Consider the following 15,867-nt stretch of genomic DNA (forward strand, 5'->3'; position numbering starts at 1 on the left):
ATGTTTGCAGCATTATAAAAATACATTTCAGAATAGCCATGTCAGTAAAAATATATTTAATGTTGTGATATATACTTTTTGCCTTAAAGTTTTAAAAGCCATTTAAAAAACTTCATGCCCCAGGTACTCTAGTTAGTACCTTTTATGATTTGTTAGGTTATTCTAAAGAAGGCGAACCTGCTTGGAGCCTTAGATTGCCGGAGTGGAAAATCCAGAATCAAAACTGTCCATCCTTTTTTTTTTTTTTTTCTCCTGGCTGAAACTGAACTAGAGATGGTTCTCTAAAATATGAATATCCAGTAGTTTGGGATTGTTAATATATTTCTTGGTTAGAAATGTGTTTCATTATTTTTCCCTATTTGTCTGTCTCCATTGAAAATGGGCCTATTTGGCATTCAATTAAAAAAATAGTTGAAAAAAAAATAGTTGAATTTTTAAAAAGTTTACCTTTCTATCTTACTAAGCACTTAATAGATTGAAAGATAATATATATTTTTTAAGTGAAAGATTATGATTTTGTTAAGGGGTCAGGGAAGTTTATTAATAAAGGGTAAGTTAAGATAGTAAATAATTTAGACCTTGTAGGCCATTTAGTCTCTTGTCATAACTTTTTTTTTTTTTTTTTTTTTTAAGATTTTGTTTATTTACTTGAGAGAGACAGAGACATAGGCAGGCTCCCCACAGGGAGCCTGATGCAGGACTCACAACCTGAGCCAGAGGCAGACACTCCACCACTGTCATAATGCAGAAGCAGCCCTAGACAATATGTAAATCAATGAGTATGCCTATGTTTTAATAAAACTTCATTTAAGGAAATGAGCCATGGGCTGAGTTTGGCCCACCAAAGTTTTTACTACCCCTTGCTTTTAGTTCTCTCAACAATCTGCTCTTAGAATGGAATTTTTTAAATTAAAACCAAGTTTGATACAGTTTTTTTTTGTGATGTATACCAGCTGTATAAAAGTCACAAAATATAAAAAATATGCATATAAGTTACCAATGTAAATGTATTTAAAAGTGAAGAGAATGTAAGTAATGAAAGTGATTAGTGGGTAAAGTAAATGGGTCATTTGTGTGCAAACGGTAATGCATCTTACAGAGGAATTAACAGTAAAACAGGTGCTGTGGGAATTTCTGTCCAGGTTAGGTGAGAAATAGATACTAGTTATTTAAGTGATTTGAAATAGCCCTTAAGAAAAGTAATTAGAGTTCTTGGGATGGAGGAGAATGGAGGTGAGGTGAAAACAATATTTACTGATTTTTTTTTCCCACTACTGATATCTGCTTATTTAACTTGGAATATGTCCCATTTAATCGGGGTATTGGCACTGTTTATTCCTTATTTTAGCAATTTGTTAGGATTCTTATTTTCAGCAAAGTGCCTTGACTCCATTGAAGATCTTATCCAGTGAAACTTGCTGGAGAAATTTCTAGGACATTATTTGTTGCTAGTTGAGAAGGTAGCATTAGCAGAAAAATTTTCCTATAATGCAGTTGAAATAGGATCAGTTTGGTTGATTTTGGTGTTCATTGGTTTAAATATGTTCTTAATTGGATAATTGAGAAGTAGTATCTTGGAACAGGTATTTTACCTCTTCAAAGTCCTCTTTGAATGTCTTTTTTTTTTTTTTTTCTGTCTTTTGAGCTTCTGTTAATAAGTGCCCCAAATTTAAAAATCATCTTTCTTTAAAAAGTACATACCATTATTATGATAGTGTAAATGTTTGAGTAAAGAGTGTAGGAAGAATGTTAATATTAGGTAGATCAATCTAAAAAATCATGATTTTAGTCAATGTCTAGAATGTACTTACTAAAAAAATAAAAAATACTCATTTCTAGTAAAGTCATTTTTAATATGTTAGAAAAATTCTTCCTTGATGTGAAGGTAATGTTCAGGTTGCAAGTGAAATTGCTTCTTTCGGTTAAGGTGCCTGCTCTCATCAATTATTTCATAAGTTATTGCTAATGTAAAAAGATAGGAAAACAAAATGAAAAATTTGGATAGAGAATAAAATACTATTTGCAAATTACTTGATTGCAATATTTTGAAAATCCAAAGAATTACACTGAAAATTAGCTTTCCTTTTTTTTTCTTTTAAGATTTATTTATTTATTTATTCATAAGAGACACAGAGAAAGAGAGGCAGAGACGCAGGCAGAGGGAGAAGTAGGCTCCATGCAGGGAGCCCGATGTGGGACTTGATCCCGGGTCTCCAGGATCACTCCCTGGGCTGAAGGTGGCGCTAAACTGCTGAGCCACCCAGGCTGCTCCAAAAATTAGCTTTCCTAAACAATAATAATCAATTGGCAAATTATAAGAGAAGACCCATTTATAGTAAGATCCACAAAATAATAAAAGTTATGTGGCGCTGCCAAAGGAAAAAACTACAAAACTTAACTGGGAGATACAGTGTCTCTGGGTATAAGATTAAATATATCCCCATTTGATAGGTCCCATTTTCCACACAGATCTTCCACAGAAGGCTTGTATCAAGTGGGAGGTGGCAGCTGGTTAGTGGTGCCCATTGTACCATTCCCAAATCCTGTAGTGTAAGGAGAATCAGGGCAGGACAGCTACTCTTATTGTACAAGTACCTTTCCAACACAACCGTGTTATGAGAGACCTGCCCTGGTGAGCTTGGCATCCAGATGACAGCTTATATCTCTCAAAGCTTTCTGGGGACAGAAGAGCTATTCTGTGTACATTCAGCAGCTGGTGAACATTATTTTTTTTAATTATTTTTTATTTTAAGATTTTTTAATTTATTCATGAGAAACACAGAGAGAGGTAGAGACACAGGCAGAGGAAGAAACAGGCTCCATGCAGGGAGCCCGATGCAGGCTTGATCCTGGAACTCTGGGATCACGCCCTGAGCCAAAGGCAGATGCTCAACCACTGAGCCACTCAGGCATCCCACTAGTGAACATTAGAGCAGATTCCGTCCTCTGTGATTCTGGGCTATAGAAGATCCATACTTGGAGGTGATAGAAGATTCTCCCCCATGTTGTCCTCTAACCCCTGACACAACTGCTCTGCAGGGAGGATCTGGGAGACATTCAGCGAAGAGCCAGGTTTCCCATACCCTCACTCCTACGCCCTACCAAACATGCTCCATAGTACAAAGGCGAAGAAAGGGGTTCACTTTAAGAGAAGGGTTGAGTGAGCTTGACAGCACACTTCCCATATACTAGGGGCCTAACTTTACCTGGAACAGACTGGAGCTGTTTGTACCCCCAAAATTGTTGAAAACTATAGGACAATCAGCTACCAATTAAATAGAGGCTAGCAGTTACTGGTAATACCAATAGATACCAGCCAGAAAGCTTAAAGACCAAATCAGGGAGACAAAGACTGGGTAAAACTACAGACATCCCTTGTGATTAATGTGTGTGATTCAGGGCTAGAGCCACATAGGAACAACCAGAGTTACAAGTCCCTAACAGAATGTAGGACAAAACTTGTAAACTCCCTAAACAGTGAAAGATGCCACACCCCACATATTGTTGTAGGGTGTAAATCTCCCTGATTCAGGGGGCTTAAACACAACCTCTTATTAATTAATGGCTGATCATTAATGATGCTGACTCAGAAGCAACCCTTAGGAAGTCATCCTTAAAGATAAAAATGAGAGAAACAACTTGAGCAGGAACATCAGATGTGTCCCTGCACATTGTGAGGGACACAGACTTCATGAATTAGTTCAGCCATGCCACTAAATAAAAAATAAGCTCAGAGTAGACCGGAGAACCACCATGTAGACATCCTACAATATGTTACCTAAAACCTGTTTTCAACACAAAATTATGAGACATTCAAAGAAACAAAGTGTGACACGTGGACAAAAGCAGGCAACAGAAATTTCTTTTGATGGACAGCAGATACAGGATAAGTGTTCTGAAACAATTGTAAATCTGTTCAAACACCTAAAGAAAACCAAGTTTAAAGAATTAAAGTATGCTGACTGTGACTCATCAAATAAAAAGGTAGGAAGAAAAAGAACTAAATGAAAATTTTGGGAGTTGAAAATTTGGAACTTTTGCTAGGGAGGCTCAATAGTACATTTAAGCTGGCAGAAGAATCAGCAAACCTGAAGATGGATGGAGAGAAATTACAAAATCTGAAGCACAGATGGGAAAAGGAATGGGAAAAAAAAAAAAAAAAAAGCCTTCCTCACACTACATGCACAAGTCAACTCAAGATGGATCATAAACCAAAATATAAGCAAAACCCATAAAACTCATGAAAATATTGTGACCTCTTTAAGTAGTCGTCTTAGATATGACACCAAAATCACAAATGAAAAAAGAAATAATTTAAAATGCATAGTTTTTATTAGATTATGAGTTGACCTATTTCATCTAATTCAATAATTTCAATAATAAAAACTTTGCTCTACATATCTTCATTCCTCTAGCAATGTTTATCTGGGAATGTCTTAATTTTTTTCTTCCTTTTTGAAGGATAGTTTTGCTGACTATAGAATTGATTGACAGTTTTTTCTGTTCAGCACCTTGAGTACATCATCTCACTGCTTCTGGCCTCCATGGTTTCTGTAGATAAGTCAGCTGTTAATCTTATTGAGGATCCCTTGTATTGATGAGTCCCTTGCTGTTTCAAGATTGTCTCTTGCTTTTGTTTTTAATAGTTTGATTATAATATGTCTGGGTATACATATCTTTGAGAACTTGGGAGTTCCTGGAGTTTCATGGATTTGTAGGTTAATATTTATCATCAGATTTGGGAAGTTTTTTTCAAATATTCTTTTTGATGCTTTTTTCCCTTTTCCTCTGAGACTCACATTATATATATGCTGTTATACTTGTTGGCTCTATTCTCTTAGGCTCTGTTCATTTTCTTCATTTTTTTCCTGTTCCTCAAACTGTACGATGTCAGTTGATCTATCTTTAAGTTTATATATTCATCTGCTTGCTCAAATCTGTTGCTGAGCCACTCAAGTGAAATTTTCATTTCAATTATTATACTTTTCAACTCTAATTGAAAGTTATAGATTTAAAAGTTCTTTTCACTACTTCTATTTATAGTCTTCATTTGGTTGAAACATACTTTGATTTCATTCTTTAGACATGGCTTCATTAAAATCTTTGCTTAGAAAATCCGGTGTCTGGGCTTTCTCAGGATATCTATTGATTGCTTTTCCTCCTGTGTATGAGCCATATTTTCCTCTCTTTGCATGCCTTGTAATTCTTAGTTGAAAACAGAACTTTTAAATTATTATAATGTGGCAACACTGAAAATCAGATTCTCCACTCCCTCTTCCATCCTAGTGTTTGTTGTTGCTGCTTGTTGTAGTTGTTGTTTGTCTAGTAACTTTTCTGAACTAATTTTGTAAAGTCTGTATTCTTTGTCATGTGTGGCCACTGAAGTATCTGTTGTTAACTTAATGGCCAGCTAATGATTGGACAGAGATTTCCTTAAACATCCAGAATGAAAAAATCTCCCACTGTTTGCCGTGGATTCTGTGTGTGTTTTTGTGGTGCACATCCAGCACTCAGCCAGGTAGTTTACAATTGTGCCTTAACTTCAGCTTTCTACTTAGGAGAACCTCCAGGTCAGTCAGAGATGACAGCTTGAGGCCTTCTCAGGGCTTTCCTTAGAATACACACAGCCCTGACCATGCATGTCGCCTTCTAGATTCCCAGGAATATGTTATAACTTTCCAAAGCCCTAATGGACATCATTCATTCCCTAGCCTGTCCTTCCTAGCTTTTGGGTCTGTTGCTTCAAATGTTATCTATTACCCCAGGCAACAGTAACCAAAATATTTGCCTATTAATGTTTTAGCATTGCCCCCAGGTAGCAGCTTTAGCTCCAGGCAAACTTCAGGTGGACAAAAGTCAGTTTCCAGGAAGCTACCAGATTAGTCAAATGATTACAATTCTTTGTGACTTTTACACTAAAACTACAAATCATTGTTGAAAAAGATTAAGAAGACCTAAATGAATGTAAAGACATCCATGTTCATGGATTAGAAGACAACCCACAGAATGGAAGAAATATTTTCAAATAATATATCTAATATGGGAATTGTACCCAAAATATATTAAAATGATTATAACAACAATAAAAAGACAATCCCATTAAGAAATGGTCAAAGAATTTGAGTAGATATTTCCTCAAAGAAGATATATAAGTAGCTAATAACCATATGAGAATATGCTTAATTAACCTCTGTAGTCATTAGGGAAATACAAATCAAAACCACAATGAGATAATACTTCACACCCTTTAAAATGGAAATAATCAAAAACACAGACAATAACAAGTGCTGTTATGTGGCAAAACTGAAACTCTCATACATTGTTGGTCAGAATGTAAAATGGTGCTTTGGCAAATAGTTGGGCATAACTATTAAACATGGTTATCATATGACATAGCAGTTCCATTTTGAGATCTATACCCCAAAGCAAAAAATATTCTCACCTAAAAACTTGTACACAAGTGATTAGAATGTTGTTATACATAGTCGTCAAAAAGTGGATGCATCTCAAATGTTCATCAACCAATGAATGAAAAATGTGGTATATCTGTATTATATACTATTTAGAGAAAGAGAAATGGAGTATTGGTACATGCTGTAACATAGATGAACCTTGAAAATATGCTATAAGAAAGAAGCTAGTCACAGAGGACCACATATTGTATGATTGATTTCATTCATATGAAATGTCAAGAATATTAAGTTTATAGAGACATGATAGATTAGAAGTAAACTGTGATGGGGACTGATGGAGAATAGAGAGTGTCTGCTTATGAGTATGGAGTTTCTTTTTGAGGTAAGAATGTTCTAAGCAGATTGTAGTAAAACCCACTGGATCATACAGTTCTAAGTGGGTGAATTTTATAGTATGTGAATCATATCTCAATGATGCCATTAAAATTATCATCTAGTAAAAGTTAACCATTAGAACGGGGAAATTGGATGCTAAGGAGCACAGAAATGGCAAATGTAGGAATCACTATTATTTTTTAGGAGTAAAAACGAATAAATAGGAAGAAACTAAGTACTTAGAGTAGGGCTCCCCAATCTCTAGACTGAGATTCAGATCTTGTTAAAGAGATTTTTAAAAGATTTTATTTATTCATGAGAGAGGCAGAGACCTAGGCAGAGGGAGAAGCAGGCTCCATTCAGGGAGCCTGATGTGGGGCTTAATCCTGGGACTCTGGGATTACACCCTGAGCTGAATGCAGATGCTCAACTGCTGAGCCACCCAAGCATCCCCTTAAGATATTGTAGCTGCCACAGGTACATTTAGTTGGTTGACAGTAAAGAAATTTGTCAGATGGTACAGACCTTAGTTGGTCTGTAGGAGTAGTCCGTTCAGTAGCTGTGGAACTCATTGGAGGATGCTGGTTAGTTAGAGCCTCTCAGGTTGTAAACAGCCTGCTGAGTGTTCTAGAAACTCACTGGAAGGAGTTAGGTAGGCTGGTCCCCAGGTAGTTACCCCACTGACTGGTAGAGAAACTCTCTGGAGAGTGTGGCCAAGCTGGAGCCCACTAGGTGGCTGAGAGAAATCTGCTCTGAGCACTGGTGAGCTAGAGCCAGTTAGCAGAAATTGGCCTGTAGGCAGCTCAGTGAATGAGCTGGGCCTGCTAGGTAGCTGAAGACTGATTGTCACTGGGCATCCCTAATCCACTCATGGGAAAAAACATACTGGAACCAGGAAGGGACCACCAGTGAACTTAGTGATGCTTACCAGTGCATTTCTGAAGGCCTTGGTGAACACACTGGAACATAAATTTCTGGTGGGTCTTTTTCCCTCACAATACATCCACTCTAGCACGCTTATTTCTCTGAGTCTTAAATTTTTTCCTCCACTGTCTTCCACAGCAATTCAGACATTTCAGCTGCAATTAGTGAAAATCATCACTTTCTCTAGTTTTGCAGGAGCCACCCAGTGAATTTGTACCATTTCCTAGGGATCTTTCCAGGTGTTAAATTCTGTATCCTGAGAAGTTCCCTTAAGTTAATAAATTATTTTTTATTGGGTCATATTCTGGCTCTTTTGTTCAAGCATTCTCAAAATATAGTCCTATGATACTCCCTCAGCTCCTGCCAAATACATAGTGCCTAATTCTTTAATCTTTCATAATTTATTCTTTTCTTTCTTCAGCAGGACTAGCACACCCATGGCTGTTATTTAACTTTAGTTACTGGTCTAGCAGCCAAGACAAGATGGGGCATATTCTAAAGGAAATTTCTGTTGTCTTGCAGGGGAGAGGCTTCTGCAGTGTCTTCCTACACAGAGTCATAGTTTTTAATGAAATGGACACCTCTGTCCTTTCTGTAGATTTTGAAGGTTTAGAGGAGTCTGGGAAACTAAATAATTGGTGGCATTCACCACCACCAAGTTCACTACCATTCATCACCAGATATACTCATCCCACTTGTCATGGTCTAAGGTTTTCTTGATTGGGACTCTGCTCTGCAGCATAACAGACCTGTCTTGGGTTAGAATTAAATTATCTTTACAACTCAGCAACTCTTAAATCCTGAGTTTGGTCTTCAGCTTTTTCCTCTCTCATGGTAGGAGATGATTAATTGGGTTGCCACTTTATACCAGAGATGGTCCATGCATCAAATACCTACCCCCAGGATGAGGTCCCCACTACCATCTTGGTGGTTAGCAATCTTGTCCAAAGACCTATCTTAGTGCCTACTTTCTTGGACTATTCCTGGTATTAGCCTTGTCAGTTGGGTTTCCTGACGAGAAGATGCTGAGTTTGGAGTGCAAGAGTAGTAATGCCTGGGAAAAATTAAAGGGAAGGGAACAGGATTGAGTAAGAAAAGCTTTGAAACATAGTACAGACCCTGGTGAAAGTAAAGGGCTTGTGAGTAGAAGCAGGTTTGAGTATAAAAAGCCTCAGTATGTTGTGCATTGCTGATGAAGTCAGCCAATCCAATGAATGTATTAGGTCAAAGACTTCCCATTAGAGGAGTTCCATGTTGAGCAGAAATGGCCAGGAAGAGCTTGGACTTGGCTCAAAACCCAAGGTAGATTGTAAAGGCCCTGGCAGCTGAAGGCTGTCAGCTAATTGCATTCCTCACAATTAAATGCCAAGTTTTTTCTTGATGGGAAATCCAAGCAGTACACTTCTATGGCTGCCACACTGTGGGGTAATGTCAAGTAGTGTGACATCTGTGTCCCTGGAATCTCAGAGGGGAGGAGAAGGACAGGCAAAATGTTTGAAGGAGTAATGATTGAATTTTTTTCTAAATTTGATGAAAACTATAAATCCCAAGATCTAAGAAGCAGTATGAAGCTCAAGCAGGAAAAGAACAAAGAGAACCATATAAAGACATACCATAATCACATTCTTATAATCACAAGTGATAAAGAGAAAATGCTGAGTGGTGAGAGAAGAAAAAGCACACATTATGTGCAAAGAATCAAAGAGAAGAATTACTGCATAATCACATTCTTATAATCACAAGTGATAAAGAGAAAATGCTGAGTGGTCAGAGAAGAAAAAGCACACATTATGTGCAAAGAATCAAAGAGAAGAATTACTGCATACTTGTCATCATACTTGTCATCAAAGCGACACAAGCCAGAAGACTGTGGAGTGATATCTATAAAATACTGAAGGGAAAAAGTGAATCCTTAAGCAAAATTATTCTTCAAAAATGAAGATAAGACAATTTCACACAAGAGAAATCTAAGTCCTCACCAGCAAAATTGCACTATCTTAAATATTAAGAGAAATGCTTCAAGTGACAGTAAAATACACTCAGATGCCAGATGGATATTTGATCTATACAAAGGAATTAAAGAGCACTGGAAATGATGAGTAAATGAATAAATATTTAAAAACTTTCCCTGCTTTGTTTAGGTTCTTTTAAGGAGAATTCAACATTTAAGGCAAAAAATAACATCATAGTATTTATAACATTTCAAAGTAAAATGTATAACAATAGTGCAAAGGCAGGGAAGGAGGAATGGAGATACACTATTGTATTTGAAGATAAATTGTGATAAGTAAAAGATGTATATTGTAAACCCTAAAACCATTAAAAAAGAACAAAGAGATATAGCTAATTAAGTCAATAGTGAAGACAGAGTAGATTTTAAAATGTCAAACCCATCAAGACAGGGAAAAGGGAGAGGAAAAACAGGTGAGATTATATAGAAAACAAATAGAGATAGTAGATTTAAACCCAATCATCAGTAACTGCATTAAATGTAAATGGTGCCAACACTCCCATTAAAAGTCAGAAATTGTTAGGATAAAAATACACAGACTTCAGAGCAAAAGATAATACTAGGGATAAAAAGAAACACTTATGATAAAGAGATCTGTTCATTAGGAAGATACAACAATTCGGAGTTGAGGCAGGATGGCGGAAGAGTGGCATCCTCATTTCATCTGGTTCCCCAAAATTTAGCTAGATAATTTTCAAACCAACCTGAACACCTATGAATTCAACCTGAGATATAAAGAAAGAATGGCGGGCACTTACAAATAGAAAAGTGACCACTTCTTTCAAGAGAGGCATGGCCTCCAGGAACAAAGACCTCACATGGCAAACTGCTTATACTGAGCCCAGCCACCTGACAGTGCAACTCCACCCAAAAACAGACACCTGAGAATCAGTGGAGCAGGCCTCTCCCCCAGAAGACCAACAGGAAGAACAGGGGAATAGCAAGTTTACTGACCAAACAGGACTGAAAAACTCCAGGACTAGGGGAGTATATAGAACTTGAGGGGTTTTTTTTCTTATGATTCATTTACATTTCAGGTTAAAATTTTCCAATAGTCTTTCTTTTTTTCTCTTAACTATAATATTTATTAACTCTTCATTTTTAAGTTTTTTCTTTTTTTTTTTTTTTTTTTTTTTTTTTTTTTTTTTAAATATTTTATTTATTTATTCATATGAGAGAGAGAGAGAGAGAGAGAGAGAGAGACAGAGAGAGGGAGAAACAGGCTCCATGCACCGGGAGCCAGACGTGGGATTCGATCCCGGGTCTCCAGGATCGCGCCCTGGGCCAAAGGCAGGCGCTAAACCGCTGCGCCACCCAGGGATCCCAAGTTTTTTCTTTTTTAACTTTCATATTTTATAATTATTATATGTTATAAAAATGTTCTTCATTTTTGGCTTCCTTTCACCATATTGAATTTTATTTTTGTGTATATATGTTTTGTTTTTTTAAAAATAATTTTGGAATTTAGTACCTTCTAATATATAGACCAAAATATACTCAGAAACAAGTGGATCACCATTTTGGTATGCTGTGAGATTATATTATCTCTCCCCCCACCATTTCACTTCCCTTTTTCCTCTTTTTTCTTTCTTTTGCTTCCTTCCTTCCTTCCTTCCCTCCTTCCTCCCTTCCTTCTTTCTTTCCTGTTGTTTTTTTCTCTATTTAAGTTTTGCTTTTTTAAAAAAATAATTTTGGAATTTAGTACCTTCTAACATACAGACCAAAATACACTCAGAACCAAATGGATCACCATGTTGGTTCACTCTGAGATTATATTCTCTGTCCTGCCCCATCCCATTCCCCCCCTTTTTTTGTTGTTGCTGTTTCTCTATCTAAGTTTTGCTTTCTTTTTTTTTTTTTTAATTTTTATTTATTTATGATAGTCACAGAGAGAGAGAGGCACAGAGACACAGGCAGAGGCACCGGGAGCCTGATGTGGGATTCAATCCCGGGTCTCCAGGATCGCGCCCTGGGCCAAAGGCAGGCGCCAAACCGCTGTGCCACTCAGGGATCCCTAAGTTTTGCTTTCTTTTATAATTTCAGTATTTAGTACCTTCTAACATATAGACCAAAATACACTGAGAATGAAGTGGACCACCATTTTGGTCCACTCTGTGAGATTATACTCTCTCTCCCCCACCCATTTCCCGCCCCCCCCTTTGAATTTGTTTGTCTTTATCTTTTTTCTTTTTTTTCTGGTCCCTGACCTCTTCAGAATTGTTTAGTATATATTTTGCTTGGGTCATGGTTGATATTTTTGATTCTGTTGAATTGTACAGCCATTCTGCACTGGAAAAAATGACTAGGAGGAAGAATTCACCACAAAAGAAAGAATCAGAGGTAATAATCTCTGCCACGGATCTAATGGATATGGATTTAAGTAAAATGTTGGAGATAAAATTCAGGATTACAATTATAAAGTTTTTAGTTGGACTTGAAAAAAGCATAAAAGACTCTAGAGAAACTCTTACTACAGAAATGAGATCTAATCAGGCTGGAATTAAAAATACTCTGGATGCTCTAACAATTGGACAAATGAGGCAGAAGAAAAAGTGACATAGAAGACAAATTGAAGGAATGAAAGGAAGCTGAAGAAAATAGAAAAACAACTAAGTCCAGGAGGAGAGGAGAGGGCTCTGAGAAATAAATGATAGTTTGAAAAAAAAATCCATATTATTGGGATTCCAGAGGGCATGGAGAGAGAGAGAGAGGACCAGAAGGTATGTTTGAACAAATAATAGTTGAGAACTTTCCTAATCTGGGGAAAGAAACAGGCATTCATGTCCAAGAGATAGAGAAGATTCCTCCCAAAATCAACAAAAACTGATCAAGACCCTGACATATAATAATGAAGCTTGTAAATTTCAGAGATAAAGAAAAAATCCTAAAAGCAGCTCAAGTCAAGAGATTCCTAACATACAGGGGGAGAAATATAAGATTAATGGCATATCTATCCACAGAGACCTGGCAGGCCAGAAATGGCTGGCATGATATATTCAGGGTACTAAACAAGAAAAACATACAGCCAAGAATACTTTATGACCAGCAAGGCTGTCATTCAGAATGGAAGGAGAGATAAAGAGTTTTCAGGACAGATAGAAACTGAAAGAATATGTGACCACCAAACCAGCCCTGCAAGAAGTATTAAGGACATCCTGTAAGTGAAGAGGGAGACCAAAGAAACAGAGACAATCTGCAGAAACAGTGACTGTACAGGTAATACAATGACACTAAATTCGTATCTTTCGGTAGTTACTCTGAATGAGAATGGTCTAGTCAAAAGACATAGGGTATCAGACTGGATAAAAAAGCAAGACCTATCTATATGCTGTCTACAAGAGACTCATTTTAGACCTAAGACTGAAAATGAGGGGGTGGAGAACCATTTACCATGCAAATGGACCTCAAAAGAAAGCTGGGGTAACAATCCTTATATCAGATAAATTCGATTTTAAACCAGTCTGTAGTAAGAGATGAAGAGGGACACTATCTCATACTTAAAGGGTCTATCCAACAAGAAGACCTAACAGTTATGAATATCTATGCCCCTAGTGTGGGAGCAGCCAATTATATCAACCAATTAATAACCAAAATAAAGAAATGCATAGATAATAATACATTAATAGCAGGAGATTTCAACATTCCACTCTCGGCAAAGGACAGATCTTCTAAGCAGAAGATCAATAAAGAAATAAGGGCTTTGAATGACACACTGGACCAGATGGACCTCACAGATATGTACAGAACATTCCATCCTAATGCAATAGAATACACATTCTTCTCAATTGCACATGGAACTTTCTCCAGAATAGACCACATACTGGGTCACAATCAGGTCTCAACCAATATCAAAAGGTTGGGATTATTCCCTCCATATTTTCAGACCATAATGCTTTGAAACTAGAACTCAATCACAAGAAGAAATTTGGAAGGAACTCAAACACTTGGAGGTTAAAGAGCACCCTACTAAAAAATGAATGGTTCAACCAGAAAATTAGAGAAGAATTAAAAAGATTCGTGGAAGCTAATGAAAATGAAAGCATGAAAGCACAACTGTTCAAAATCTTTGGGATACAGCAAAGGTGGTCCTAAGAGGGAAGTACATTTCACTACAAGCCTCTCTCAAAAAGATTACAAAAATCTCAAATACATAAGCTAACCTTACCCCTAATGGAACTGGAGAAAGAACAGCAAATAAAGCCTAAGCAAAGCAGGAGAAAAGAAATAATAAAGATTAGAGCAGAACTCAATGAAATAGAAACCAGAAGAATAGTAGAACAGATCAACAAAACTAGGAGCTTTTTTTTTTTAAAGAATAAAGATAGGTAACCACCTAGACAGACTTATTAAAAAGAAAAAAAGACTCAAATTAGTAAAATCATGAATGAAAAAGGAGAGATCACAACCAACACCAAGGAAATACAAATGATTTTAAGAAAGTATTATGAACAATTATATGCCAACAAGTTAGGCAATTTAGAAGAAATGGATGCATTCCTGGAAACCTATAAATTCCTGAAACTGAAACAGAGAGATGGAAAACCCGAACAGACCAATAACCAGCAAAGAAATTGAAGCAATCATCAAAAACCTCCCAAGAAACAAAAGTCCAGGGCCAGATGGCTTCCCAGGGGAATTCTATCAACCATTTAAAGAAGAAATAATATCTATTTTACTGAAGCTGTTTCAAAAGATAGAAATGGAACTAAAACTTCCAAACTCATTCTATGAGGCCAGCATTACTTTGATTCTGAAACCAGACAAAGACCCCATCAAAAAGAATTACAGACCAATATCCCTGATGAAAATGGTTGCCAAAGTACTCACCAAGATACTAGCCAATAAGATCCAACAGTACATTACAAGGATTATTCACTATGACCAAGTGGGATTTATCCCTGGGATGTAAACGTGGTTCAACATATGTAAATCAATCAATGTGATAGATCACATTCCTAAAAGACAAGAACCATGTGATCCTCTCAGTTGATGCAGAGAAAGCATTTGACAAAATACAGCATCCTTTCCTGATTAAAACTCTTCCAAGTGTAGGGATAGAGGGAACATACCTCAATATCATAAAAGCCATCTATGAAAAACCTACAGTGAATATCATTCTCAATGGGGAAAAACTGAGAACTTTTCCCTGAAGGTCAGGAACATGACAGGGATGCTCACTCTCACTACTGTTGTTCAACATAGTACTAGAAGTCCTAGCCTTGGCAATCAGACAACAAAAAGAAATAAAAGGCATTCAAATTGCAAAGAAGTCAAACTCTCACTCATCACTGTTGACATGATAGTATATATGAAGAACCCATGTATATGAAGAACCCAAAAAACTCCACCCCAAAATTGCTAGAACTCACAGCAGTTCAGCAATGTGGCAGGATACAAAATCAGTGCGCAGAAATCAGTTACATTTCTATATACTAACAGTAAGACTGAAGAAAGATAAATTATGGAATCGATTCCACTTACAATTGCACCAAAGACCATGAGACAACAGAACACTTACAAAAGAAATTAAGGAAGACACAAAGATATGGGAAAACATTCCATGATCATGGATTGGAAGAATAAATATTGTGAAAATGTCTACGCTACCCAGGGCAATTTACACCATTCAGAGCAGTCCCTATCAAAATACCATAGACTTTCTTCACAGAGTTGGAAAAAATAATCCTAAGATTTGTATGGAACCAGAAGAGACCCTGAATAACCAGAGGAATGTTGAAGAAAGAAACCAAAGCTGGGGGCATCACAATGCCTGACTTTAAACTGTGTTACAAAGCTGTGATCATCAAGACAGTATGGTACTGGCACAAAAACAGACGCATAGATCAATGGAGAATAGAGAACCAGAAATGGGCCCTCAATTGTATGGTCAATTAATCTTTGACAAAGTAGGAAAGAATATCCAATCAGGAAAAAAAAAAAAAAACAACCCAGTCTCTTCAATAAATGGTGTTGGAAAAATTGGATAGTCACATGCAAAAGAATGAAACTGGACCACTTTCTTATACTATACACAGAGATAAACTCAAAATAGATGAGAGATCTAAATGTGAGACAGGAATCCATCAAAATTCTAGAGGAGAACACAGGCAGCAACCTTTTTTTACCTCTGCTGCAGTAACTTCT

Source organism: Canis lupus, chromosome 28, assembly GCF_011100685.1.
Source record: "Canis lupus familiaris isolate Mischka breed German Shepherd chromosome 28, alternate assembly UU_Cfam_GSD_1.0, whole genome shotgun sequence".
NCBI classification, from domain to species: Eukaryota; Metazoa; Chordata; class Mammalia; order Carnivora; family Canidae; genus Canis; species Canis lupus.